This window comes from Theropithecus gelada, chromosome 9, assembly GCF_003255815.1.
Source record: "Theropithecus gelada isolate Dixy chromosome 9, Tgel_1.0, whole genome shotgun sequence".
Lineage (NCBI taxonomy): Eukaryota > Metazoa > Chordata > Mammalia > Primates > Cercopithecidae > Theropithecus > Theropithecus gelada.
Window position 1 is genome coordinate 20,186,152 of NC_037677.1, and position 26,116 is coordinate 20,212,267.

A 26,116-nucleotide genomic window follows, 5' to 3' on the forward strand; every position below is an offset into this window, starting at 1 on the left:
ACAGAGAGGAGATGAGAACTTCTGATGGACCTCCACAGCCTAAGACAAAAGACTTCCCGAAGCCACGCTTGTTAACCACTAACCAGCTGATAAACGAGGGGCTTTCCTCTGTAGTCTGGGATTGCAGGGCTGGAGCCTTCTGTGTTGGGGACCTCTCCCAGGCTGAGTCATCAAGAGCCACACAGAGTGTCAGCCCTCGAGTCTAAGGAATGACTCTGTAACCTTGTGAGTCATCTTTCATACAAATTGCACCTCGTCAGGCAAACCACAAGGGGAAATGCATGGTTGCCTTAATTCTACTCTGGTACATTCTAGCTTAGGTGGGGTTTCCCCTCACTCTTTGAGGAAAATAAATGCAGAGATCGTCTTTGCCTGGAATGCTTGGTGTAGACCGAGTCGTAGCCAAATCACTCACCCTGGATGCTTTTGATGAGTTATTCCAGTCTCCTGACTCTCTACCCAGCATGTCTTTTTCTGTGGTTTTGAGTCTTTGTTAGTTCTATCCAACTCCGTGATGAATTTCAACCCATTTCTTATTTTCTCAGATGTCCCTTTGTGACAAGGATGCTGTTCCCAAGCCTCCATATTTGTTCTTTTGTTTTTAATTTTTTTAAAGGCAGGGTCTTGCTCTGTTGCCCAGGCTGAAGTGCAGTGATGCAAACATGGCTCACTGCAGCCTTAACCTCCTGGGCTCAAGCAATCCTCCTGCCTTGGCCTCCCATGTAGCTGGGAACACAGGAGCACACCTCCACGCTCAGCTAATTTGTTCAATTTTTTGTAGAGACAGGGTTTCACTTTGTTGCCCAGGCTGGTGTTGAACTCCTGGCCTCAAGCAGTCCTCCCACCTCAACCTCCCAAAGTGCCAGGATTACAGGTGGGAGCCACCATACCTGGCCATCTCTATATTTGAATCTGATTTAAAATTTGAATTTAGGAAGTACTCATATTTACCAAAAATGACTCTTGCTTATAGACCAAATAATAAAATTTTAGTCCTCCCAGAAAAATAAGAGCTTTGGAGAACCATTGCATAGAAATAACTTTATTCACTGAGTTTACGACGAATGGGAAAAAATGCATTCTTTTATTGAGTACTTTTTATAAGAGGTTTAAAAAGATACTTCAACCACTGCCTGTAATTTGTAGTTGCTGATGTTGATGAGTATTTGAAAGGGAAAAAGCTCTTTGGAGGCAGCAAATTAATCACAGCAGAGTATCCAGTTTCGTTTGTACATGTGGTTGTCTTGTATTGTTTGCTATTTTCTTTCTTAGATTTTTCAGTAGAGACTTTGTCCTTTTTCAGAGACAGTTGGAGTGGATGGCCTTGAGGACTTGAAAAGCTGACATAGGATGATTTTGAAGTCATTTCACATCTGAAGCCATGATTTAAATATCAGCGTTAAGGTAAGTATTGAGAAAAGAAATATGACGCTTTCGTGGTTAACACATTATTGACTTTGCTTGCACTATTACAAGAGGTTAAAGCACATTGGTGATTTTGGAGGTTAAAGCACAAGGGTGATTTTGTTTGAATCATGTTCAACAAACCAGAGCTTGGAGAAGATTAAAGCAGCCACTGTGATGCGGTGTGGGACCACAGACATACAGGGGAGCTGAGCCATTGTGATGCTTGGAAATGCCTTCATTTTTCCTCGGAGGTCATGTGTCCCAGTGTGCCCTTTAGGAACTCCAGGAAAGAACAGGAAAACTTAAAGCTGTGGTTTTCTTTCTGAGCTGAGCTGTGGCTATTAGGGAGCTTTTGGGGAGTGTGAATTAGATAGGACCTTTAGGAGCAGAGCCAGCCAAAGGAGTGGGAGCAGGAGCACCCTTCTGGAAACTGTGCTATTTGACCTGCCTCTCTGGAGCGGGAGTTCTCAAAGTGTGTTCCCTGGAGCACAGCTCCCTACACTAATACAGTGGGGACCGGGGTCAGAGGATGGGTCTATGCCTAATTGTGTTTGGAAAGCATTGGATTAAAGTTAAATGAACTAATGAGCTTTATGCATCTTGATAGGTGTGTGTAGCGGGCAGTACTAACCAGAGTTCCATGGAACTATTTTCTTGTGAGGCATCTTAAGACCAGTGTTCCATTTGTTCATTAAATATTGATTGCACATCAGCCACGGATGGTGTTCGATGCTGGGGATGCAGCAAAAACTGAGATTGACAGTGCTCATGTATAGATAATTAATACATTAACATGTAAGGAAAGGTAATTATTGAGAGATACAATAGCAAGTGTTTTAGAGCCTGGTATCTGCAGCTCAGTGGCTTGGGTTTTCATCCTGGGTTTGACACTTATAAACTGCATGACCTTGGGAAAGACATGTAACCTCTCTTTCAATTTCCTTATGTGTAAGATGATCATAATAGTATTCACCTTGTAGATACTTTTATTGCGAGGACTAAAATTATGAATATGTGCTGGCAAATACCAAGTTTATATTAATAGAAGTGTCATCAGAATATGTATATATATTAATAGTAATTGTTACCAAAACACCAGGGGTTCGGTCTGGGTCCTGCTGCTCATGGCACAGAAAGCCAATGACTGAGACAACAAGTATTGCCAAGGAAGAAGGCTTTAATTGGGTGCTGCAGCCGAGGATATGGGAGCTCAGTCTCAAATCCATCTCCCTGACTGACTAAAACTAGGGGTTTATATAGCAGGGAAGAAATGTAATCATGTGTGGGAAAACAGGAACTCAGAAGGGGCATGGAAGCAATCGTGTTGAATCAGGGGTCTGCATTTTATTGTCTGGATGTGATCTGGTGAGTTTCATTTCTTTGATACTTTTTTTTTGAGAGGCCTGAAGGTCATTTCCTGAGTAAGGATCTCAGATAAAACGAATATAAGTTTCAAGTGTTCAGACAAGAAAGTTCAATTTCTATGTTTACTTTTTTTAAATAAAAAAAAGCTATATGGGACTGTTGGGTCGATTTCATAATGACTGAATACTTTGAAGGCTCTGTGGTTGCATGAATGGAGAAGATAGGGTAATGGGTGAGGACTTTTGAATAGGATGATCCAGGAATGCCCTGAAGTAGAGACCCATAAGAATGAGAAATAGCAAGTTATGCAGGTGGCATAGAGAAAGCTTCCAGATTGAAAAGCAAAGGCAAAGGGCATGTCTTGTGCAGAGAAAGCATTTAACAAAATCCAATACCTCTTCATGTTTAAAACACACACACTCAGCCGGGCACAGTGGCTCACGCCTGTAATCCCAGCACTTTGGGAGGCCGATGCAGGCAGACCATGAGGTCAGGAGATCGAGACCATCCTGGCCAACAGTGAAACCTCGTCTCTACTAAAAGTACAAAAATTAGCTGGGCGTGGTGCCACATACCTGTAGTCCCAGCTACTGGGGAGGCTGAGGCAGAAGAATCACCTGAACAGAAGTCTGAGGTTGTAGTGAGCCGCGATCGCACCACCACACTCCAGTGACAGAGCAAGACTCCAAAAAAAAAAAAAAAAAGAAACACCCACACACACACACTCAATTGACTAGGAATAGAAGGGAACTTCTTCAGCCTGAAAAAGACATCTATGAAGAACCCACAGCTAACATGACACTGAATGGTGAAGGGCTGAAAGGTTTTCTCCTAAGCTCAGAGACAAGACAAGGATATCCATTCTCACCATTTCTGTTCAGTATTGGTGAACAGTAAATTTTAGGTGTTGTGATGGTTAATATTAGGTGTCAACTTGATTGGACCGAGGGATGCTTAGATGCCTGGTAAAGTATTATTTCTGGGTGTGTCTCTGAGGGGCTTGCCAGAGGAGATTGACATTTGAGTTGGTGGACTGGGAGAGGAAGACCCACCCTTGCTGTGGGTGGGCGCCATCCAATCGGCTGCCAGCATGGCGAGAACAAAGCAGTGGAAGAAGGTGGGATAAACAGCTTGCTGGGTCTTCTGGCTCTCTTTCTTCTTCCTGTGCTGGATGCCTCCTTCCGCTCCTGCTGCCCTTGGACATCAGATTCCAGGTTCTTTGGCCTTTGGACTCTGGGATTTGCACCAGTGGCTTGCTGGGGGTCTGGGGCCTTTGGCCACAGACTGAAGACTGCACTGTTGGCTTCCCCGGTTTTGAGGCTTCAGGATTTGGATTGAGCCACTACCAGCTTCTCTCTTCCCTAGCTTGCAGGCAGCCTGTCATGGGACTTCACCTTGTAACTGTGCGAGGCAGTTCTCCCTAATAAATTCCCTTTCACATGTATATGTATCCTGTTGGTTCTGCCCCTCTGGAGAACTCTAATACATGTGTCAACCTGGCTGGATTAAAAAATACCTAGAGAGCTGATACGACATTATTTCTGGGTGTGTCTGTGAGCATGTTTCTGGATAAGATAGGTGTATGAGTGGTAGTCTAAGTGAGGAAGATCCACCCTCCATGTGGGTGAGCACTGTCCAATTGACTGGGGGCCTGGATAGAACAAAAGACAGGGGAAAGGTCTTTGCTGGAGCTGGAACACTTCTTCTCCTGCCCTTGGACATCAGAGCTCCAGGTCCTCTGGCCTTCGGACTCTGGCATGTGCACCAGTGGCCCCAGGATTCTCAGATCTTGGGCCTTAGGTTGAGAGTGATACCATTGGCTACCCTGGTTCTGAGGCCTTTGGACTTAGATGGAGACAGGCTACCAGTCTTCCTGGTTGTCCAACCTCAGGACACCTGGTTGTGGGACTTCTCAGCTCCCATTATCCTGTGAGCCAATTCCTCTAATACATTTCCTGTCTACCTCTATCTATCTATCTATCCTATTCATTCTGTCTCCCTGGAGAACGCTGACTAATATGGTATCGTGCTGGAGGTTCTAGCAAGATCTGTTATACAAAAAAATGAAATAAGAGGCTTCCAGGTTGGAAAATAAAAGGTAAAACTATCTTTACTTTACAGATGGCATGATCTCGTTTATAGAAAATTTTTAGGAGTTCACCATACTATTAAAACTAATAAGTTCAGCAAGATTGCAGGACATAAGATTAATATACAAAAAATCAATTTTGTTATATATGTACTTGTAATGAATAATACGAAATAAAATAGAAACAATAATTCATTTTATAATAGCATGAAAAAGAATAAAAAACTTGGGAATAAGTTTAACAAAAGAAGTGTAAAACATACACCTTAAAACTACAAAACATCATTGAAAGAAATTAAAGAAGACCTAAATAACTGGAAAATCATTGCATGTGCATGGATCAGAAAACAATATTGTTAAAATGACAATACTCTTCAAATTGATCTGCAGATTTCATGCAATCTCTGTCAAAAATCTCAGATGAATTTTTTTAATTGACAAATTGATACTAAAACTAATATGGAAATTCAAGGGACCCAGAAAAGCCATGACAATCCTGAAACAAAAGAACAAAATAGGAGACACAGCTTCCTGATTTTGAAACGTATTACAAAACTACAGTAATTAAGATAGTGTGGTACTGGTATTCTATTCTATTCTATTCTATTCTATTCTATAGAATAGAATTGAGTCTAGAAATAAACTCATACATTATTTATGGTAATTTGATTTGCAATAAATCAATGGAAACAATACAAAACAATGCCAAGACAATTCAATGGGGAAAAATAATCTCTTCAACAAATTGTGCTGGGGAAACTGTATATCCATCTGCCAAAGAAAAGTTGGACTCCTACCTCACATCATAAACAAAAATTAACTCAAAATTAGTAAGAGGCTTAAATGTAAGAGCTACAACTTTAAAACTCTCAGAAAAAGCATAGATATAAATGTAATGATCTTGGATTGGATTTTTTTTAGATATGATACCAAAAGGACAAGTGACAAAATAAAAATAGATAAATGTATCAAAATTAGAAAACTTTGTGCAGCAAAAGACAGTATCAAGAAAGTGAAAAGGGCTATGAATTACTCCATTCTCGCATTGCTTTAAAGAACTACCTGAGACTGGGTAATTCATAAAGAAAATAGATTTAATTGGCTGATGGATCTTCAGGCCATACAGGAAGCATGGTTGCAGAGGCCTCAGGAAACTTACAATCATGGCAGAAGGTGAATGGGAAGTAGACACAGCCTGCATGGCTGAAGCAGGAGGAAGAAAGAAGGGGGAGGTGCTACACACGTTTAAACAACCAGATCTCTTGAGAACTCACCCTCACAAGAACAGTAAGGGGGAAGTTTGCCCCCATGATCCAATTACTTCCCACCAGTCCTCTCCTCCAACATTGGGGGTTATAATTCAACATGAGATTTAGGCAAGAACACAAATCCAAACCATATCAGACTGGGCACAGGGACTCATGCCTGTAATCCTGGCACTTTGGGAGGCCAAAGCAGGAGGATTGTTTGAGTCCGGGAGTTTGAGACCAGCTTGGTCAACATAGCGAGACTCTGACTCAGGAAAAAAAAAAAAAAAAAAAAGGAAAAGGAAAAAGACGATTCACAGAATGGGAGAAAATGATTACAAATTATATATGTCATAAAGGACTGTATCTAGAATACATAAAGAACTCTTAAGACTCAGTAATAAAAAGACAATTTAATTAAAAATGGGCAAAGGATTGGAATGGATAGTCCTCCAAAGAAGATATGCTAATAACTATTAAGCACATGAGAAGACTTTTACTATCATTAGCCATTAGGGAAATGCAAATTATAACCACAATAAAAAACACTTCATACCCACAAAGACAGATAATGACAGTCATTTGTGAGGATGTGAAGAATTGGAATGCCCGTGTTTCCAAAGCAACTGTTATGGGAAACAGTTCAGCAGTTCCTCAAACAATTAAACACAGATTTACCTTTTATAACCCAATATATCGACTCCTAGGCATATCCCCAAGAGAAATAGAAAACATACCTGTACAAAATAATATTTCTAGCAGCATTATTCATAATACCTAAAGAATGGAAACCACACAAATGTTTGTCAGCTGAAGAAGGGACAAATAAAATGTGGTATATCCATACAGTAAAATACTATTCGGCTTTAAAAAGGAATGTAATGCTGACAAATGCTAAAACATGGATGAATCCTGAAAACATGCTAAGTGAAAGAAGCCAGACACCAAAGAACACACACTGTCTAATTCCGTTTTTGTGAAATTTCTAGAACAGGCAAATCCAGAGACACAAAGTAGATTAACGGTCGTCTACGACTCGGGGTGTATGGTGGCAAATTACGAGTGACTGTTATGGGTCTGTGATTTCTTCTGGGAATGATGAAAGTGACTAGAATTTACTTGCTAATGGTTGCACAATTCCCTGAATATATTAAAAACCATTGAACGATACATTTTACATTAGTGAATTATATGGTATGTGTATTTTATACCAGTAAATCTGGTGTGTGTGTGTGTGTGTGTGTGTGTGTGTGTCTTACATATATTGGAGGGTTAACTGTCAGCACTTGGTGATAGATGAGACTTAGGGAGTGAGGACAAGGGAGGAATTAAGAATGACCTCTGAATTTTGGTCTTGGGCAACTTCTGAGAAGGAGAAGAAAGACTGAGATTAGGAGGGTTTCTTTTTGCTTTGTTTTGTTTTGTTTTATGGAGAGGGCCAGGTTCGAGAATTAAGAGTTCTATTGTAGACATATTAAGTTTGAAGTGTCTATTAACTATCCAGACAAATCTTAGGCAGACAGTTGAATGTGTGTCTGGAACTCTGAGGTGTAATCCAGCCTGGAGATAATATTTAGATGATAATGAATCTGTAGGAAAGGATGAAAACAGAGAGAGAGAGAGAGAGAGAGAGAGAGCGTGAGGCACAGGATGAGGTGGAATAGGAGAGGGGAGCTACAAAGCAAACTGAGAAGGAATGGCCAGCCAGAGAGGAAGGAGAAGTAGGAGAGTGAGTGCAAGGTCACTGAACTCAGGCTCAGAGTCAAGTCCTACCAAGTAGTCACAGGAGGACAGAAGGATCTATTGGAATTGGCCAGGATGGATGCTGCCCGTGACTATGACAAGAGAAGTTCGGATTGGGAACTCCAGATCCGAGTGGGTTGAAGAGAGAATGTGAAGTGCTACAGTGGAGACAGTTTGGCACTTGTTTTCAGAAGTGTTGCTGTCACCAGATTCTGGTGAAAAATTGCTCTTGGATCCTTACCTGCTCTGCTGAAATGCCCACAAGGTGCTGTTTGAGTTTGAAGGTTGTGTCTTCCTGGGAGCCAGCCCTTCTGGGTATGAATGGTGCATCTATGTAGGGAGCTGCTAACTTGTAGGCCGGGTTGGGGCACGAGGGTGGTGTGAGGCTGGGGTTCAGAGAAGAGTGCTGCTCTTTGCCTTGTTCTCTGATGGTTTTGATTTTGTTTAGTTGTTTTGATTGGGAGAAAATGTAAAGAAGGGGTTTACTAACATGCTTTTTCAAAGTCTAGGTCAAACTGATAAAAAGAAATATCTGTTTGAAATCAGAATAAAGAGAAAAGACATTCCATGCTCTTGTTGTGGGGACAGGGTCTCCTTCTGTTGCTGCCCAGACTGGAGTGAAGTAGCACAAACTCCTGGCCTCAAATGATCCTCATGCCTCAGCCTCCCATGTAGCTGGGATTACAGGCATGTGCCACCATGGCCAACTTATTATTTTTATTTTTGTAGAGGCAAAGTCCTGCTATGTTGCCCAGTTGTTCTCCAACTCCTGAGCTCAATGATCCTCCCAGCTTGGGCCTCCCACTGTGTTGACATTGCAGGTGTGAGCCTGTGCACCAACTTCATTCCAGGCTTTTATCTGTAGTGAAAGTTTTTATGAAACACAGTCCTAACTGTACATATATAATTGCCTTGCATTTATTAGTGCATCAGTTGGTTGGGATTTGGGAGACTGTAGCAGTTCCTGCAGTGAGCTGGAAGGCAAAGTGATAACTTTCTCAAAATGCACACACACAGATGCTTTTCAGAAACCTCAAAAGTGCATTGCCCACGGCTCTTACCACTTGCATCAGTACATTCTTTCCCCACGCTTCTTTACTAATTTAGATTATGTGAAAACAACTTTTTAAGACAGATGTTCCTTCAAGTAACAACCCACTCTTTCTCTTCTCTTGAGAAAATATTAGTTGGAAATGGACTGTTACTTAGGCTAGAAAGTCCATTTGAAATGTTTTGAGCAAACATCATTGTCTAAGTCCACTTCGTGCTGCCATAACAGAATACCACAGACTGGGTGGTTTATAAACAATAAAAGTTTATTTGGCTCATGGTTCTGGTGGCTGAGAAGTCCATGATCCAAGCGCCGCATCTGGTGAGGGCCTTCGTGCTGCGTCACCCCGGCAGAAGGCATCACATGGTGAGAGCAAGCAACAGAGAGCTGTACTCACTTTTATAGCAAATCCACTCTCATGATAAAGAACCCACTTCTGTGATAATGATATTAATCCGTTCACAAGGACAGAGCACTCATGACTAAATCACCTCTCAAGGGTCCTACCTCTCAACACTGTAGCATTTGGGATTAAGTTCCCAACACTTGAACTCTGGGGGACACATTCAAACCATAGCATTCATATTTTGAACACATGACTAGGGACTGCTCATCTTGGATGAATCCAAGCTGTGTTTGTTTTTCTTTTACCAGATGTGTGTGTGTACGCCCATGCACTTGCATATTTTGGTAAGTCAATTGTTTGAAGTTATATTTGAGTGTTCCTAGTAAAATTTTTTTCTTATTTGGAATACAAATGGCCTTTAGTGTTTTCTAGCTGGCTTGGCATGAAATTAGAGAATGCCCTTATTTCTGTAACCTTAGGTAAAGTCTTCTTGTAGCAATTTTCTTATGTGTGTGGTTTAAAAAACAAAACTATGTGGTTGTAATTGTTTGGTTGCGTTTTATTGTATATGTAAGAGGCATGCCATGGGGGTTCAGAAGAAAGAATTGTTCAGTATTACTTTCATAAAACATTGAAAGAAGCATTGTTCTAGAGTGCGTATTCACAGGGTTTTTAAATGTATTATTCTGAGAAGATGATATTAGTAGTGTGTCCTAGGTGAAAAAATTTCTGGCTTAAAAGAAACCCTGCTTTTATTTATTTATTTATTTATTTATTTATTTATTTATTTATTGAGACAGGGCCTCGCTCTGTCACCTAGCCTGGAGTTCAGTGGTGCGATCACAGCTCACTGCAGCCTTGACCTCTTGAGTTCAAGGGATCCTCCTACCTAAGCCACCTGTGTGGCTGGGACTATGGGTGTGAGCTGCAATGCCTAATTAAAAAAATTTTTTTTTTGGTAGAAATGGGTGTCTTAGTGTGTTGCCCAGGCTAGTCTCAAACTCCTGGGCTGAAGCAATCCTCCCCGCTTGGCCTCCTAAAGTTCTAGGAATACAGGCATGAGCCTGTATGTCCAGCCCAAGAAACAAACCCCGCTTTTAGAATCTTTCTTCCCGCCCCCCCCCCCCAGCTGTTCTGTGCCCTAGGTTTATAACTTTGACTAACTTCTAGCAGCTTCCAATCATGGGAGAATTAGAGTAGTTATCTGGGAAGAATTGTTTGAACTTCAACCTGTTATCTTGGCTGCTGAGCCTTCTTGGCCACAGGGCCGTGCTAAAGGGCACTTTGATTTCTTGATTTTAAAAGAGCAAGAGAAAGTGATTGCCAAGAGGAAGGGTTTGGTTGGCTTTGCTCAGAACTAACTGCCTCTCCAGAGAAGTCTGCATCGGCTGCTCATCTGCTCATCATGACTAGGGTCGGGCAAGGTCAGTTTCCACTGTCTTCTAATTGTTTGCAGAGAATTGGACGGTACAAAGCAGGTGCCACTGACAACATTTCCCATCATTTTATGGACGAGTACTGATTCCGTCCTTTCTGTTCAGGGTGGATCTGTGCAAATGACTTTTGTTTCTCAAAAATGTCTGGTTTCTCTTGGGATGCAGCCAGGTCTCTAATGTGGTGGTGTGTGCCGTGTCGCAAACCTCAGCCCTGAAAGCCTGAGCTTGGCTTTGTCAGATCCGATGAGTGTGCAAGAGCAGGAAGCCACCCTTCGGGAGAATTCAGGGGCAAACGTACAAGTGATGTTTGTGAACCTGTGCAGACAAAACTTTGGGTAGATTCCTGTGAGGTGTGGGGATCTGGGTGACATGAAGGGAGAAGAACAGAAAAAGACAGGTAAGGGACTTGTGGGTTTTCTTAACTCCATGTGGCTGCATTGAGAAAACCAGTTAACATTTCATGGGCTGGTGGGAGCGTCATCTTATCGTTCTCTCTCTTTTTTTTTTTTTTCGGGTAATGATTTTTCGATATTGACAAAAGCTTAAAGCGTTTCAGTTAAAAATGACACTAATTGGACCTTTTAAGTAAAAAATACGTGGGTTTTTAAAACTCCTTTCCTACTAGCAAAAAATCAGGAAGTATCTAGCTCTCTAAATTGGGAAAGCAAGCAATGTTATAAAAATGCTGAAGGAATCTCTTTCTTCGTGACCTTTTGTTAAACTCAGTTTAAGCTGTAGACCTTATGTAAAATAAAATTTACCATAGAACAGGAAATAGAAGCTGTGGAAGACTCGAAATACACCTTTGTACTTCTCTGTTCTTCACCTGCTCTCTCGCTGTCTCTACACACACACACACACACACACACACACCCCTACCTATATTTGCATGACGAATGGGTAATAAAAGTAGTGAAGGGCAAACAGAAGGTCCAATACAATCAAGTAAGAGGTTGAATATAAACTGGAACAAGTCTTAATTTTTTATTTCACTTTCATTCGGATACGCTTACTAATTTTCTTTGCTAGCTTTAAGACTTTTAAAACATTCTTTGGCCCTGGGAGGGAGTTGTATAACCATAAAACTTGAGAATCCTGGCCCTAGAATAAATGTTCCTTTTAAAACCCCAAGGACAGAAAATTGAATACAGCTGTGCAAAAAAGAAAAAAAAAAAAGAAGCAAGAAAAGAAAAAAAAAAAAAAAAGCCAAGTGATGGTTTAGGCTTGCAGGCACCCTGACCAACTTTCCCAGTGCACTTGGGCTGTGGTTTCCTGGAGATGGGAGATGGGGAGCTTTGGTGTACTTCTTGAAGGTTTCAGAAAAAGGCCAAGACTTCTTCAGAACTGTATGTTTCTGGGATGTGGTTAAGAGCACATTCTTTTTGGCATGGTTATCTATCATCTTGCTTGTCCTAAGCATATCCTCTTGTTTTCCCCTGCAGAGGATTGGGGTTTCTAGGTCATTCTCTGAGATGCCGTGATTCTGCAAACTTTACAGTTCCTACCTAAAAGTAAGCTTCAGAGTTTAAGCAGTTTCCACCAGTCAGAAGTTGGAAATGGATGAACTGTTGAGACTCAGTCTTGCTCTTCTCCCTTAGTCACTGAATTTGCCTCAGTATGGCCAGTTTTCAGGCATGATCCTAAGAACACGGCATTGCTACTCCCTGCTTCTCCTCTCCCTGGATGGAGACCAGGATGTTGCTTCTCTGATGTTTGCCTCGTGGGTTCCCGTGTTAGGTTTGTGGCCCACGGGGAGCTGTCACTGGGGACCCTACTGCAGCCTGGCATTAATCACTTTGCTCTTTGTCAGGCCGTGTCATGATGATTCATACTTCTTCCTCTACAAGATTAGATTACTGTAATTTTCATATCCTGGACTGCCCACAAGGGATTTGAATTAATACTTGTTGGTATAGAAAGCAGGATCATGTTTCTGGGGAGAAAGGACTGAACTTGCCCACTTGGCCATCATCAGAAAACATTAGGCAGGGCCTGGCTGAAAAATAATCCTGCCTTCAGGGCTTACCACATCAATTAGCTTACCATACAGGCCAGCAAGCCGTGTCTCCGTGAACACATGGTCCCTGGGCAGCAGATTTGTGGAAGTGATGCCAAGTCCAGGAGATCAGAATGCACGGAAGATTTTGTAAGGGAGTCCTATATTGAAATCAGACACTGCTTAATGAGGAAAATCTTTCCCAAAGAGGTATTTGAGAAGGAGGTAAACTAATTCAGGCATGTGGAACAGCCTGCACAAAGCCAGCAGGAATTACGATCACAGATTTCAGGGCGATGGGGGGGTCTATGAGGGATAAAGTCGCCTTTGGAAAAGAACTCATTGCCTTGTCATTTTCCCTGTAGCATACGTATTATTTCCTTTATTCGTTCAACAAATATTTATTGAGCACTTACTATATCCTAGGCACTGAAGATGAACAGCAGTTCACAAACCAGACAAAAATCTCTGTCCTCACACAAGTCACATTTTAGGGGGCCCATGTCACTAGGGGTACAAGCGTAAGCTGAAGGGAGTCAGAGCAAGGAGTTAGGAGTACCTGGAAGAACTCCTAAGTAACTATAGTTGTTTGAAAACGTGTTTGCTTATTATTTCCTCTCTTCCCTTTGATGCAGTTTGTACCCTCTATCCCACTAATGAGATTACCAGCCATCTTTCAATAGATCCTTGGGAGGAAATTACTTGTACTTGCTAATGAATAATCCACTTTAGTAGTCCAATATATAATAACTTCGGGGTCTTCAAAGGGCTATCTGCTTTGGCCTGAGTCTCTATTGGAGGGAAGTTGAGGCATGATCAAAGGATTTTATGTTTGCTTGCTCTCCTACTGTCTAATAATTTGTATTTCAGAATGCCTTGCTTTAACATATTTTATCTCTCTTGGAGCGCTTTATTCCTTCTTATTTATTTATTTATTTATTTATTTTTGAGACAGAGTCTCACTCTGTCACCCAGGCTGGAGTTCAGTGGCACAATGTTGGCTCACTGCAACCTCCACCTCCCGGTTCAAGTGATCCTTCTGCCTCAGCCTCCCGAGTAGTTTGGACTACAAGAGCCCGCCACCATGCCTGGCTAATTTTTGTATTTGTAGTAGAGACACGGTCTCACCATGTTGGCATCTTGAACTCCTGACCTCAAGTGATCCTCTCGCCTCTGCCTCCCAAAGTGCTGGGCTTACAGGCGTGACCCACAGCATCTGGCCCCTTCCTTTTTTTCCCCCTCTCATTGTTGAGGCGTTTCTTTGGAGAACGTGAGATGGTGCTATGCCTCAGAATTGTAGAATTTCAAGTTTTTAGAATTTGATGGCACTATAGGAATCTTAATCCAGACCAGCGATTTTCAGTCCCCAGACTAAAACCAAGCCCTTACCTGAGGGCAGTGCAATGAGAAATCTAAGAAAATGAAGTGAATGTTGTATTAAATATAAAGCTAAATTTATTCAGTTGATTTCTACATCATTCTGTTATTTTCTTTTCTTGAATTTTTCAAGGTTTTTTTAGTGTCCTCCACCTACCCCAAAAATCAATCATCCTGATCTCAGCCTTCTACCCCCCACCATTCTGTCCCCACAGCTGACTCCTGTCAGACCCCATCTTCCCACGCCCTAGTTTTCACATGGGACCCTCCTCCTCAGTCTTGTAGCCCCTGCCCTCAATACAGAAGTCACTGGCTAAACCTTAGGGTAGGAAGTTCCCACTCATGCTGTCAGGGAGACGTGGCCCAGGATCCACGGTTGGAGCCACAGATACATTGTAAGATGCAACACACAGTGGTTCTGGGTTTTTTTTTGGTTTTTTGGTTTTTTTTTTTTTTTTTTGAGGTGGAATCTCGCTCTGTCGCCCAAGCTGGAGTGCAGTGGTGCGATCTCGACTCATTACAAGCTCCGCCTCCCGGGTTCAAGTGGTTCCGTTTTAGAGAATTATTGGGACTGTGGTTCCACTCTATTACAGGCTTATCAAGTTTCTGTGGGTTGGCCAAGTGCACAGCCATTACTTAGAGCTCTGTTTCTGGAGGAAGATGACAATGGAATCCTTGCTGGGCTAGAGAGTGCTTGACCCAGGGGATGTGGGGTTTCTCAGTCACTGGGGCTAGGAGAACATGCTCAGAGAAGGCTCCTCGCTCCTGTGTGTCTCTAAGGTATAGATGATGCTCCCTGAGGAGCACAGGCTCCTGGAGTTTTTCTTTCAGGAATAAGAATGATCCATTCCCTCTTGGTATTTGGAATCAGCCAAGGAAACCACATGCGGTGCTGAGCTTTGTGATGTCAACAACAGCAGGGAAGGGAAGAGCCTCCCGGGTCCTCACTCCACTGGCCACATCGCCATCAGCTCATGTCCCCATTTGAGCAGCAGCCTCCGTGGTTCTGTTGGTGCAGCAAGCTGCTGCTTGACAGCAGACAGAAATCCCATATTTTTAGATATCTAGCGGCCCAAACGGAGCATGTCACACTCTGTCCATCTCTGATTACTCTTGAGACTCTGAGCCTGGTGTCCAGGAATGCAATGTTGCTCCAGCCATGTGAGAGGCTGGGTCTCTGGAGCCAGGACTCATAAACCACGGTCCAGGCTCACCCCTGGCAAGCTCACATCTCATTTTGACCACGAGGCCAGCAGTTCTCTTTGTGTTGAGCTCTGCTACACACCCATTGCTCTGAAGCCACGGCCTGGGAGAAAGCGTTGGCTCGCTCATCGGTGGTTCAAGCCAGTGACTTACAGATGACCTTGGAGCTCAAAGATTTTCAGCTAAAGCCAGTAAAGTTCTCCAAAAGCTTTCAGAAAAAGTGAGACCAGACCAGACAGACAGAAAGACCGACTCAATTGATTGAATTATTGATTGATTAATATTTCTGGCAGGGGTGGGGGGTTGTTGGTTGAAAAATATTAACTGAAAATAATATCCCCTTTTTTGTCTTTAAAAAGAAATTTATGCACAAACAAAATGACTTGCCCGTGGTACAGAAGGCCACAAGCTCAGATTCATACAGGTGTATCGGCGTACATATCAGTAGACTACAGCATGTCTCTGTCTTCTCTCATAGAGGTCAAAATCCTGAGCTTTTTGGGAAAAGGAAATCATTCCAAGTCTGGTTTCATCATGGCAGAAAATAGGGCAAAATACAGGTCCTGGTTGCCTAGCCTTTTCATCTCCTGGAAATGAGCTGCTCAAAAAATACCTCCAGTGATTGATCAAGTTCATTGCCCTGTGGAAAGCAGAGTTCTTCAGAAGGCAGAAGCAAGGAGACAGACAGTGTTGTTGTCTTACTTTCCTGCACTGACAGTCCTGGCCAATGCTCTGACATCATCTTGAGTCCAGAAATAGGAGTGAAATGGACAGTGAGGCCACTACACAGAAACACTTGAGCTGGTGATGCATGTTTTCTTTTCTGCCTGTGAGCTGAGTATGCAACTTGTGACTTTTTCTCCAGCTCTGGAGGGATATTACATATTGTTTAATCCACACTGACAAAAGGGAGAATGTTGTAGCTGCATTAAAATGAGAAGAGATCGACCGGCGCAGTGGCTCACACCTGTGATCCCAGCGCTTTGAGAGGCTGAGGTGAGTGGATCATTTGAGGTCAGGAGTTCAAGACCAGCCTGGCCAACATGGTGAAACCCAGTCTCTACTAAAAATATGAAAACATTATTCAGGCATGGTGGCATGTGCCTGAGGTCCCAGCTACTTGGGAGGCTGAGGCAGGAGAATGGCTTGAACTCGGTAGGCGGAGGCTGCAGTGAGCTGAGATCATGCCATTGCACTCCAGCCTGGACGACAGAGTGAGACTCTGTCTCAAAAAAAAAAAAAAAAAAAAAAAAAAAGAGAGAGAGAGAGAGAAGACATCTAACTGCAGACTATTTTGATATTTTCAGTCCACATCACAAACATTTATTAAATTTACACAGTGGCAGATGTTGCTAGGTCCTGGGAATATGAAGATATCATGGAGTCTCTGCTAACAGTCTAGAGATTGGGAATCAGAGACCATGTCCAGGAGAGGTTTATAGGGGAAATATTCTCAAGTAAGGCTTGAAGTATGATTAGGGGTTTTCTTTCTTTCTCTCTTTCTTTCTTTCCTTCTTTCCTTCTTCCCTCCCTCCCTCCCTCCATCCCTTCTTCCTTCCGTCCCTCCCTCCCTCTCTCCCTCCCTCCCTCCCTCCTTTCTTTCTTCCTTCCTTCCTTCCTTCCTTCCTTCCTTCCTTTCTTTCTTTCTTTCTTTCTTTTTCTTTCTTTCTTTCTTTCTTTCTTTCTTTCTTTCTTTCTTTCTTTTCTTTCTTTCTTTCTTTCTTTCTTTCTCTTTCTTTCTCCTTCCTTTCTTTCTTTCTCTCTCTCTCTCTTTCCTTCCTTCCCCCTTCCCTTCCCTTCCCTTCCCTTCCCTTCCCTTCCCTTCCCTTTCCCTTTCCCTTCCCTTTCCCTTCCCTTTCCCTTCCCTTTCCCTTCCCTTTCCCTTGCCTTTCCCTTCCCTTTCCCTTTCCCTTTCCCTTCCCTTTCCCTTTCCCTTCCCTTTCGCTTTCCCTTCCCTTTCCCTTCCCTTCCCTTTCTCACTCTGTTGTCCAGGCTGGAGTGCAGTGGCACAATCTCGGCTCACTCTGCCTCCCAGGTTCAAGCACTTCTCAGTCTCGGGAGTAGCTGGGGTTACAGGTTTGAGCCACCATACCTGACTAATTTTTGCATTTTTAGTAGAGACAGAGTTTCACTGTGCTGGTCAGGCTGGTCTCGAACTCCTGACCTCAGGTGAGCCATCTGCCTCAGCCTCTCAAAGTGCTGGGATTATAGGCATGAGCCACCGCACCCGGCCAGATTAGAGGTTTTCTAAGTGAGAAGGTGGAAAGGCATTCTGAGCAGAGAGAACAAACTAGATAGGCATAGGAAGGATGGCCAGGGTCGCGTTTCATGGTTGGGCACAGGTCACCTGCTGGTGGGAGGGAGGATAGGAGGTTCCAGCTCAGAGAAGTGGGACTTTGGAATATATCCAACAGGCTGGCCATCCTTTATTTTTTTGTTTTGTTTTGTTTTCTGTTTTCCACCCACACAAGTAATCACATCCCTCGTAGGTTTATCTAAATGCGGTGTTGGTAATGAAGTGAGGTATCGCAGTCCTTGTAAGCCTCACAGCTTGTAGAAATACACCTGCAAAAGTAAGTCACTGCAGGTCTCAGTCTGTGCGAGATAACCTGAGGGTTAAGTGTCATTTCCAAAGTGTTTATTTGTAACTGGATACCTTTTTTCTCCTACTGAGGAATATCTAAATGCAAGACAGTGACAATGATTCTAAGGATAGTCTTACATTTGTCCTTTAACAACTTTATTTTTATTTTTTATTTTATTTTATTTATTTTGAGATGGAGTTTCGCTCTTGTCACCCAGGCAGCAGTGCAGTAGCGCGATCTCAGCTCTTTGAAACCTCTGCTTCCCAGGTTCAAGCAATGCTCTTGCCTCAGCCTCTGCAGTAGCTGGAATTACAGGCTCGCACCACCATGCCTGGCTAATTTTGTATTTTCAGTAGAGACGGGTTTCACCATGTTGGCCAGGCTGGTCACAAACTCTGGACCTCAGGTGATCCTCCCACCTCCGCCTTCCAAAGTGCTGGGATTACAGGAATGAGCTACCATGCCCAGCCTATTGTTTTAAACTTTATATTTTATTATATTCATTTTACTATTTTTTTAAAAGAGATGAGGTCTCACTATGTTGCCCAGGCTGGTCTCAAACTCTTTGCTTCCAGTCCTTCCATCTCGACCTCCCAAAGTGCTAGGATTACAGGCATGAGCCACTGCACTCAGCCCCTTTTAACAAATTTAATTTTAAAAACTTGCCATATGTATCAGGATCTGGGAGAATTTGCTAGATTAAAAAATAAAAACATAAAATATAAAAAAGACGAAAAGTTTGCCTTATGGGCTTCCATGGGTGAGGAGCAAGCGCTATCCACCTGTCTGGTGGAGGCAGCACTTGCAGGCCTATGCTTGAGAACCGCTGGGGCACTCCCCAGGAGGGTTTTGATTGGGAGTGAGCAGGCAGGGTGGGGCTGTTTAAAGGCCATTCTTGAAGCAGCAGAGAGGCTGGGTTTAGAGAGGTGGGAGTGGAGTTTGGAGACTCCAGACATAAGCCTGACTCAGGCCCATGAGAACATCAACGGGGTGGAAGGAGAGAGGAAGGTTAAAGGCAGGAACGAAGGCATAGTGACTGCTGAGATCTGAGTGATCACTCAAGTGAGGTAGGGCCCTGATTTCTGGTTTGGGTGGCCAAGTTGCGATGGGGAGGTTGTGGTCAGGTAGGAAACCAGGAATAAGTTTCCTGATGGGAGATGGGAGATGACGGGTGTAGCTTGATTTCTCTTGAGTTCCATGTTCCCGTGAGATACTCCTGGTTTGCTGAACTTCAGGGAATCTCCAACCTTCTGACTTATGCTTTAGGTGTGGCAGACAGAGCTCACTCGGGGAGAAGGTAGGATGATACCAGCAGGCTCGGAGTCCTGGGAGACACATGGACTTTTGAGGGAGGCAGAGGTGGACACTCAGTGAAACAACTGAGGAGTGATCAGAAAGGCCTGGGAGAGCTGAGGAAAGGAGTGTTGGAGACATTTTACGAAGAGGACATTCTGTGGAGGTGGAAGTGATCAGAAAGTGCCAGACGCCATAGAGGCCACGTCCAGATGAAGCCTCAGAAGAGTGTGTTGTCAGGAGAGCAGTTTCTGGGTTCTAGGGGAGCCAGAGTCCAATGACAAAACTGGCTGGGAAGCACATGGGGCTGGGGGAGAGGAGACAGTGGTTCTGGAACATTCCGGGTGATAAAAAGAAGAGAAGGTGGGCGAGAGCTTGAAGAGAGAGGTGGGGCCAAAGGAACTTCGGGAGCAGAAGATGAGTCGCTGGAGCATGTTCTGGGCTTGTTCTGCCTCCTCAGCGAACTGAAAAGAAGCCTCATCTCTTCCGTGCATGACCTGGTGTTCCCCAAAGCGCCAGAAAAGTCCAGCATTAAGTTCGACTGGCCTCCAAAGCGGCGATTTAGGGAGTTTGGGTCTAGGTTTTATGTTATGGAAACTGAGAGGATAAAGGGCCCTGAAACCTCCATCTGCCCATTCCACTTCTGGGAAGGCTGAACTGTTACCTATTTATTTTCAAGAATAAAGAGTTCGGCCAGGTGCGGTGGCTCACTCCTGTAATCCCAGCACTTTGGGAGGCCGAGGCAGGCAGATCACGTGAGGTTAGGAGTTTGAGACCAGCCTGGCCAACATGGTGAAACCCCGTCTACTAAAAATACAAAAATTAGCCGGATGTGGTGGCACGTGCCTATAATCCCAGCTATTTGGGAGGCTGAGGTAGGAGAATCGCTTGAACTCGGGAGGGGAAGGTTGCAGTGAGTCGAGATCGTGCCACTGCACTCCAGCCTAGGCAGCAAGAGTGAAACTCCATCTCAAAAAAAAAAAAAAAAATTGGGGGTCAGGTGCGGTGGCTCATGCCTGTAATCCCATCACTTTGGGAGGCCGAGGTGGGCAGATCATGAAGTCAAGAGATCAAGGCCATCCTGGCCAACATGGTGAAACCCCATCATACTAAAAATACAAAACTTAGCTGGGTGTGGTGGCGCACACCTGTAGTCCCAGCTACTTGGGCGGCCGAGGCAGGATAATCTCTTGAATTCGGGCGGCAGAGGTTGCAGTGAGCCGAGATCATGCCACTGCATTCCAGCCTGGCGACACAGTGAGACTGTCTCAAGAAAAACAAAACCAAAAATGACAAAGGAAAAGTTCTAGAGAACAGATTTCAAAAACTTGTTTTCTATTATATTTATAGCAGTATTCACATCGGAAGACCAGTGCAGTGGCACAGTTTCATTATTCCAGTTACTCAGAGGGCTGAGGCAGGAGGATCACATGAACTCAGGAGTTCAAGACCAGCCTGAGCAAAATAGTGAGACCCCATCTCTAAAAATGAAATAAAATCAAAAATTGAGATGACCCGATCTCCTCCCTTTCCAAAAAGTTGTTTTCTTGCTATTTCTCCAGGGTAGGTCAGGTTTTAAAAATTAATAATCTGGGGCAGTAGATGAAATTTCTGAAAATTATGTGCAGGTTTCCTTTTATATTTTTGGATGGGCCTTAGATATTAGAGGTGCTCTTTTTAAGTATCTACACAGCCTGCTAAATAAACACATTTGATTGGAAAGCAATACTTTCCATTTCTTATTCTATATCAGATATTTTACTTTTGGATTAACTTTCATTCTTGTAGGGAAAAAGAAATATTTCCAGTTTGAAATTCTTAAGATGGCACTGATAATAAGTAAATCTCTATAGATTTATGTGAAATACAGTTACAGTAAGTCACCCATTTACAAATGGATTATATTTGAAAGTTTCATTTGAAGTAGGTTTGTTTTTTGGGGTTGGGGTGCTTTTTCCTTGGGAAAAATACTTAATTAAACTTTTTTTTTTTTTTGAGTCAGAGTTTCACCATTGCCACCCAGACTGGAGTGCAATGGCACGATCTCAGCTCACTGCAACCTCTGCCTCCCGGGTTCAAGCAATTCTCCTGCCTCAGCCTCCTGAGTAGCTGGGATTACAGGCACTTGCCAGCCACCATGCCTGGCTAATTTTTGTATTTTTAGTAGAGACAGGGTTTCACCACATTGGCTAGGATGGTCTCAAACTCCTGACCTCAGGTAATCCATCTGCCACAGCCTCCCAAAGTTCTGGGATTACAGGTGTGAGCCACCCCTCCCAGCTTAATTAAACTTTTACTTTTGAGATAATTATAGATTCAGATGTAGTTGTAAGAAATAATACAAAGTGATCATGAGGGCTTTTTACCCAGTTTCTCCAGTGATAACATCTTTCCAAGCTATACAATAGTATTACAACCAGGATATTGACACTGATATGGTCAATCTAATAGAAGAGTTCCAGAACAGGGGTCTCTCATGTGGCCCTGCTAAACCACCTCACCCTCATCCCTCACCTCTAACAACTCCCATCTCTTCTCCATTTCTATAACGTTGTCATCTGGGAAATGTTATGTAAATGTACTTGTATAATATCTAACATTTTGGGATTGGCCTTCTGTCACTCAGCATAATTCCCTGGATTCTTATCCAGGTCGTGGCATGTACTAATAATTTTTTCCTTTTTATTGATGAGTAGTATTCCATGGTATGGACGTACCACAATGAGGATTGGGTAGAAGCTCATTGCTTTTGCCTAGGGGTGTCTAATTGCTCTAGCACTATTTGTTGAATGGCACAGAAATCAGTTTGGCATATTCATGTGGACCTGTCTCTGGGTTCTTCGGTCTGTTCCACTGATCTATGTTATGTGTCTGTCTTTTTGCCAGTGCTGCATTGTCTTAATTACTGCAGTTCTCCAGTTGGCCTTAATATGGGATAGATTAATTGCTCTAACTTTTTTCTTCTTTTGAGACAGAGTCTCACTCTGCTGCCCAGGCTGGAGTGCAGTGGCACGATCTTGGCTCACTGCAACCTCTGTCTCCTGGGGTTGGGTTCAAGTGATTCTCCTGCCTTAGCCTCCCTAGTAGCTGAGATTACAGGCATGCACCACCACGCCCGGCTAATTTTTCTGTATTTTTAGTAGAGACAGTGTTTCGCCATGTTGGTTAGGCTGGTCTCGAACTCCTGACCTCAGGTGATCCACCCACCTCAGCCTCCCAAAGTGCTGGATTACAGGCATGAGCCACCATGCCCGGCCTAACTTTTTTCTTCTTTTTCAAGATGGTTTTTAGCTATTCTAGGGCCTGTACCTTTACATATAAATTTTAGAATATCTGCCAAAAATCACTGTGAGGCCAGGCAGGGTGGCTCACACCTGTAATCCTAGCACTTCAGGAGGCCAAAGTGGGAGGACGGCTTAAGCCCAGGAGTTAGAGACAAGTCTGGGCAACCTAATGAGACCCCATCTTTATAAAAACTAAGAAATTAAAAAATTAGCCCAGTGTCGTGGTGCACAACTGTAGCCCCAGATATTCAGGAGACTGAGGCAGGAGGATTGCTTGAACTGGGGAGGTTGAGGCTGCAGTGAACCATGATTGCCCAACTCTACTCTAGCCTGGACAACAGAGCAAGACCATGTCTCAAAACAAAACAAAACCAAAAAAAACCTTGCAAGATTTTGATAGGAATTATGTTAACCTGTAGATCAGTTGGGGAATAACTGACATCTTTTGTATGTTGATTTTTCTTCCGATTCATGATTATCGTCACTGGAAAGAAGTGAGCGTGATGAGAGTTTTCTAAGTCAGGCAGATAGCAAAAAATTAGGAAAGTGTTTACATGGATTGCACAGGAAGAATTAACTGGGATTTAAATAGTCAAAGACAAAAAGGATATGTAAAAGAAGTGACAAAGGAGACTTACCCTATCCGACTCCAGTGCATTAATCTAGGACAGTTTGGTTGCTACAGGGAAGCAGTGCTTAAGAGGCATACAAAAGATTGATGTTTATTTTGTGGGAGTGAATCTTTTTTAGGAAGGAAATAGCACTATTGTGGTAACAGTGATTCATTTTCTCCTCTTATCTTCTCTTTACAGAGAAGACCCAGATAGTGAACTGTTTTATGTAAGTTTTTATATATTTTTGCCCTACTTTTCTCTAGGGAGGGGCTTAACACAGCTTATAAAAATACGTAAAACAAGATCAAATAAACTTTAAAATGAGGAAAAAGCCAATATGGTCCAAGGGAAAAGAAGATCAGGGTCAGGACTGAGATTAGGATGCAGAAGCCATGCTATGAAATTTTGTTTGTTTGTCATCTTGAGATGGGTTAAAAAAAAAAAAAAAAAAAAGTTGGCTGGGACAATTTTTTTTTACCCCTAGCACTAAACGGTTGTGAAGCCAATGTTTAATTATTACACCTGTCATCTCTTCACCTGGCCTCAGGACTGTCCTCTTAGGGAGAGGCATTGTTCTGTAGGGTTAATTAGTAACAGGAATTTAGATACTGCTTAGAGAGGCCTCCGGTGCTGGCTGAAGCAGCTGGTGGTCTGAGAACCCTGACACCCAGAGGCATACCACTGGGAGGCCCGGCACAGCACACAGCTTTTGCTGTACTCCAGCCCAAGTCTTATGGGGTTTGTGGTCTATATTGAAGTTGGCGCAGACAATTAAGACTCTCTGTTCTTGGTACCGACAGGGAGAGAGACCTACAATTGTAAGTATTTTTGTAAACACGGTTGTGACATTTGAGTGTATTCAACATGTCAGTGGCCTTTTAATGTTTAAAAAAATGCATATGACCATTTAAGAAGTGGTTGTGCTTCATAGTTAATACTTTTTTCATTAGTTTAGGTTTATCTGGTTTTTCAGTGAGGTAAGCTACCTGAGAGACATAGGAAGATAGATCTTGCCAGTTCAGAGGACTGACTTTGGCTTTAAGATAAAATATTTGTGTCATTTTCGGGAAAGTACTTCCAGCACAATGCTTTCTTCTGATGATTCATTTTCTACAGTTATTGGAAGTGGGAAGAAATCCACAGAGGTTACAGAATTTGTAAACTTGTAGAGACATGTGCCGTTATATCATGCTGTTTCATAGATGTGTACGTCTGTTAGTTACTTTTCGGGTATTCATTGCATATATGTCTGTTACTTACTTTTGGGGTGTTCAGTGTCTGAGCTTTATCAACGATTGTGTGCTGTATTTTCAGCCCAAAAAAACTAAGTTAGAGAAATGTTTGTTCATCCAAGTCTGTATTGTTGTAGCTTATTCAGTAGACTGCTGTTGTGTTTTTAATTTCTCTATAAAGCAAGCCGAAAGACAGTGTGGACAACCTAATTGCATTTGAAGTAGCTGCTGGCCAGGCCTGCTGCAACAGCTGATGGGCTCCTCTGAATTTCCAGAGCTATTTCTGGTAGATGAGCTGGTATCAAGGCTCTCGAGTTCAGGCCATAAAAGGCCCGTCCCATGTGAAGTTGCTTCACTGCTCTGACTGCGTCCTCCCCAGGCTGAAGTGTCCTCAGGTTTCACGTGGATTTGCCCAGTAATGGATGGCTTCACCGAGTCCAGGTTGGGGAAGTTCAGCCTCGAGGACACTAGGGGACGAAAAACTTCAAAAAGAAGACTCTTTTTATTAATATTTTGGCGTTCTTTTTGGAGAGGAACTTTTGGGATGTAGCCTTTACCTGTTTCCTAAATTTGACATCCAGAAAGCCTTTTGGAAAACACCATTCTAAATTTATCCTGTTCTGAATCATCATTGCTTCTGATAGATGCAGTTGCTTGTTGACATCGTGATCTTTGATTTTGTACAACGCTATTTGGGCTAACGTTTGGGATTTTACTTTGTGCTTAGAATTTGAAAGTAGTATTCATTGGAAAGAGACTCCAAGAAAATACTCGAAGACATCCAAAGCTGGATTCGAGGATATAACGTGTTTTATTTTGTTTTTTAAATTAGAAAAATAAGGAATTGCAGTGTGATTTTCTTTCCTCCTTTAACTTAGAGGAACGAGGATTATACAGAAATTTGAAGTAAGTGAAAAATCTTCCTATAAATCTAAATGCAGTAGGTTTTTGCTTTTTTTTTAAGTACCATCTGTCTGAGCATGTTTCCTGAGGATTTGTTGACTTCAATCATTGGAAAACTCCTGCCAGCATTTGCCAGTTACTGCAGCCATTCCTGTAGATACCCTTGGGCATATTTCTTGGGTTAGGAAGGATTGGACTTTTTTTTCTTTTTTTAAAAAGGATTTTCTTTATGGTAGAGAAAGGTTTATTACTAACCATTTGATTAATATAACTTAGTCAGTACATTCTGTCCAAATGTTAGCACTCGAAGTCTTGGAATTAAAGTATATTCCCAATGCAAAGTACTTTAATAATCGTAGCACAAGTATGGGGGTGGAGTTCAGAAGGGCAAGTTTTATTTCACTGCCATTATAATTCATGTAAAAATAGAAAATCACCAGTGATCCTTTTGCATAATCTTTGTTCTGAGGGTTCTTTGCCTTGGTACTCTCATTCTTCAGGGTTTGATTTATAGAACTTGTAATGTTCCAGAATTTATGAGAAAAACTTCACTGTAGGTTCTAGAGTTTGAACTGCATTTTATTTTTAAATTCTCCAAGAAAAAATACTGTATCAGCCTTTTAAAGCCCTGGAGATAGCTATGGTCTCTTTGTAATTTAGCTCAGCGATTTGCTTCTGCTGAAAAATAGCAGTGAACTCTAGAACATTGAAGGCTTATTTGACATGTTGCTTCTTTGAAAAAAAAAAAGATTATTTCTTTATACCATATCAGATGGACAAGTACGGGCAGTCATTATTTTCACCAGGTAGGAAAACAGAGTATTTATAGAGAAAAACCTCATCGGTGAATACTGCAAGAGTTCTTCACCGGAGGTAGTGTGGCAACCCTAGGGGGCGTTTGAAAATGTATGGGGGTGTTTCAGGTTTTCTCAATAACTTACTGGC

At 42.7% G+C, this 26,116-nt stretch overlaps 1 protein-coding gene across 1 annotated transcript in view; it reads left to right on the top strand.

The window, feature by feature from the left end:
• Nucleotides 1-1,301: 1,301 nt before the first annotated feature.
• The window catches only part of LOC112630987 (supervillin-like), a 150,377-nt gene continuing 125,562 nt past the window's right edge, over nt 1,302-26,116 (top strand). Inside the window, exon 1 of the mRNA XM_025395512.1 lies at nt 1,302-1,404. The gene's annotated coding sequence lies outside the window, so the exon portion shown is untranslated. The remainder of the gene's footprint in view (nt 1,405-26,116) is intronic.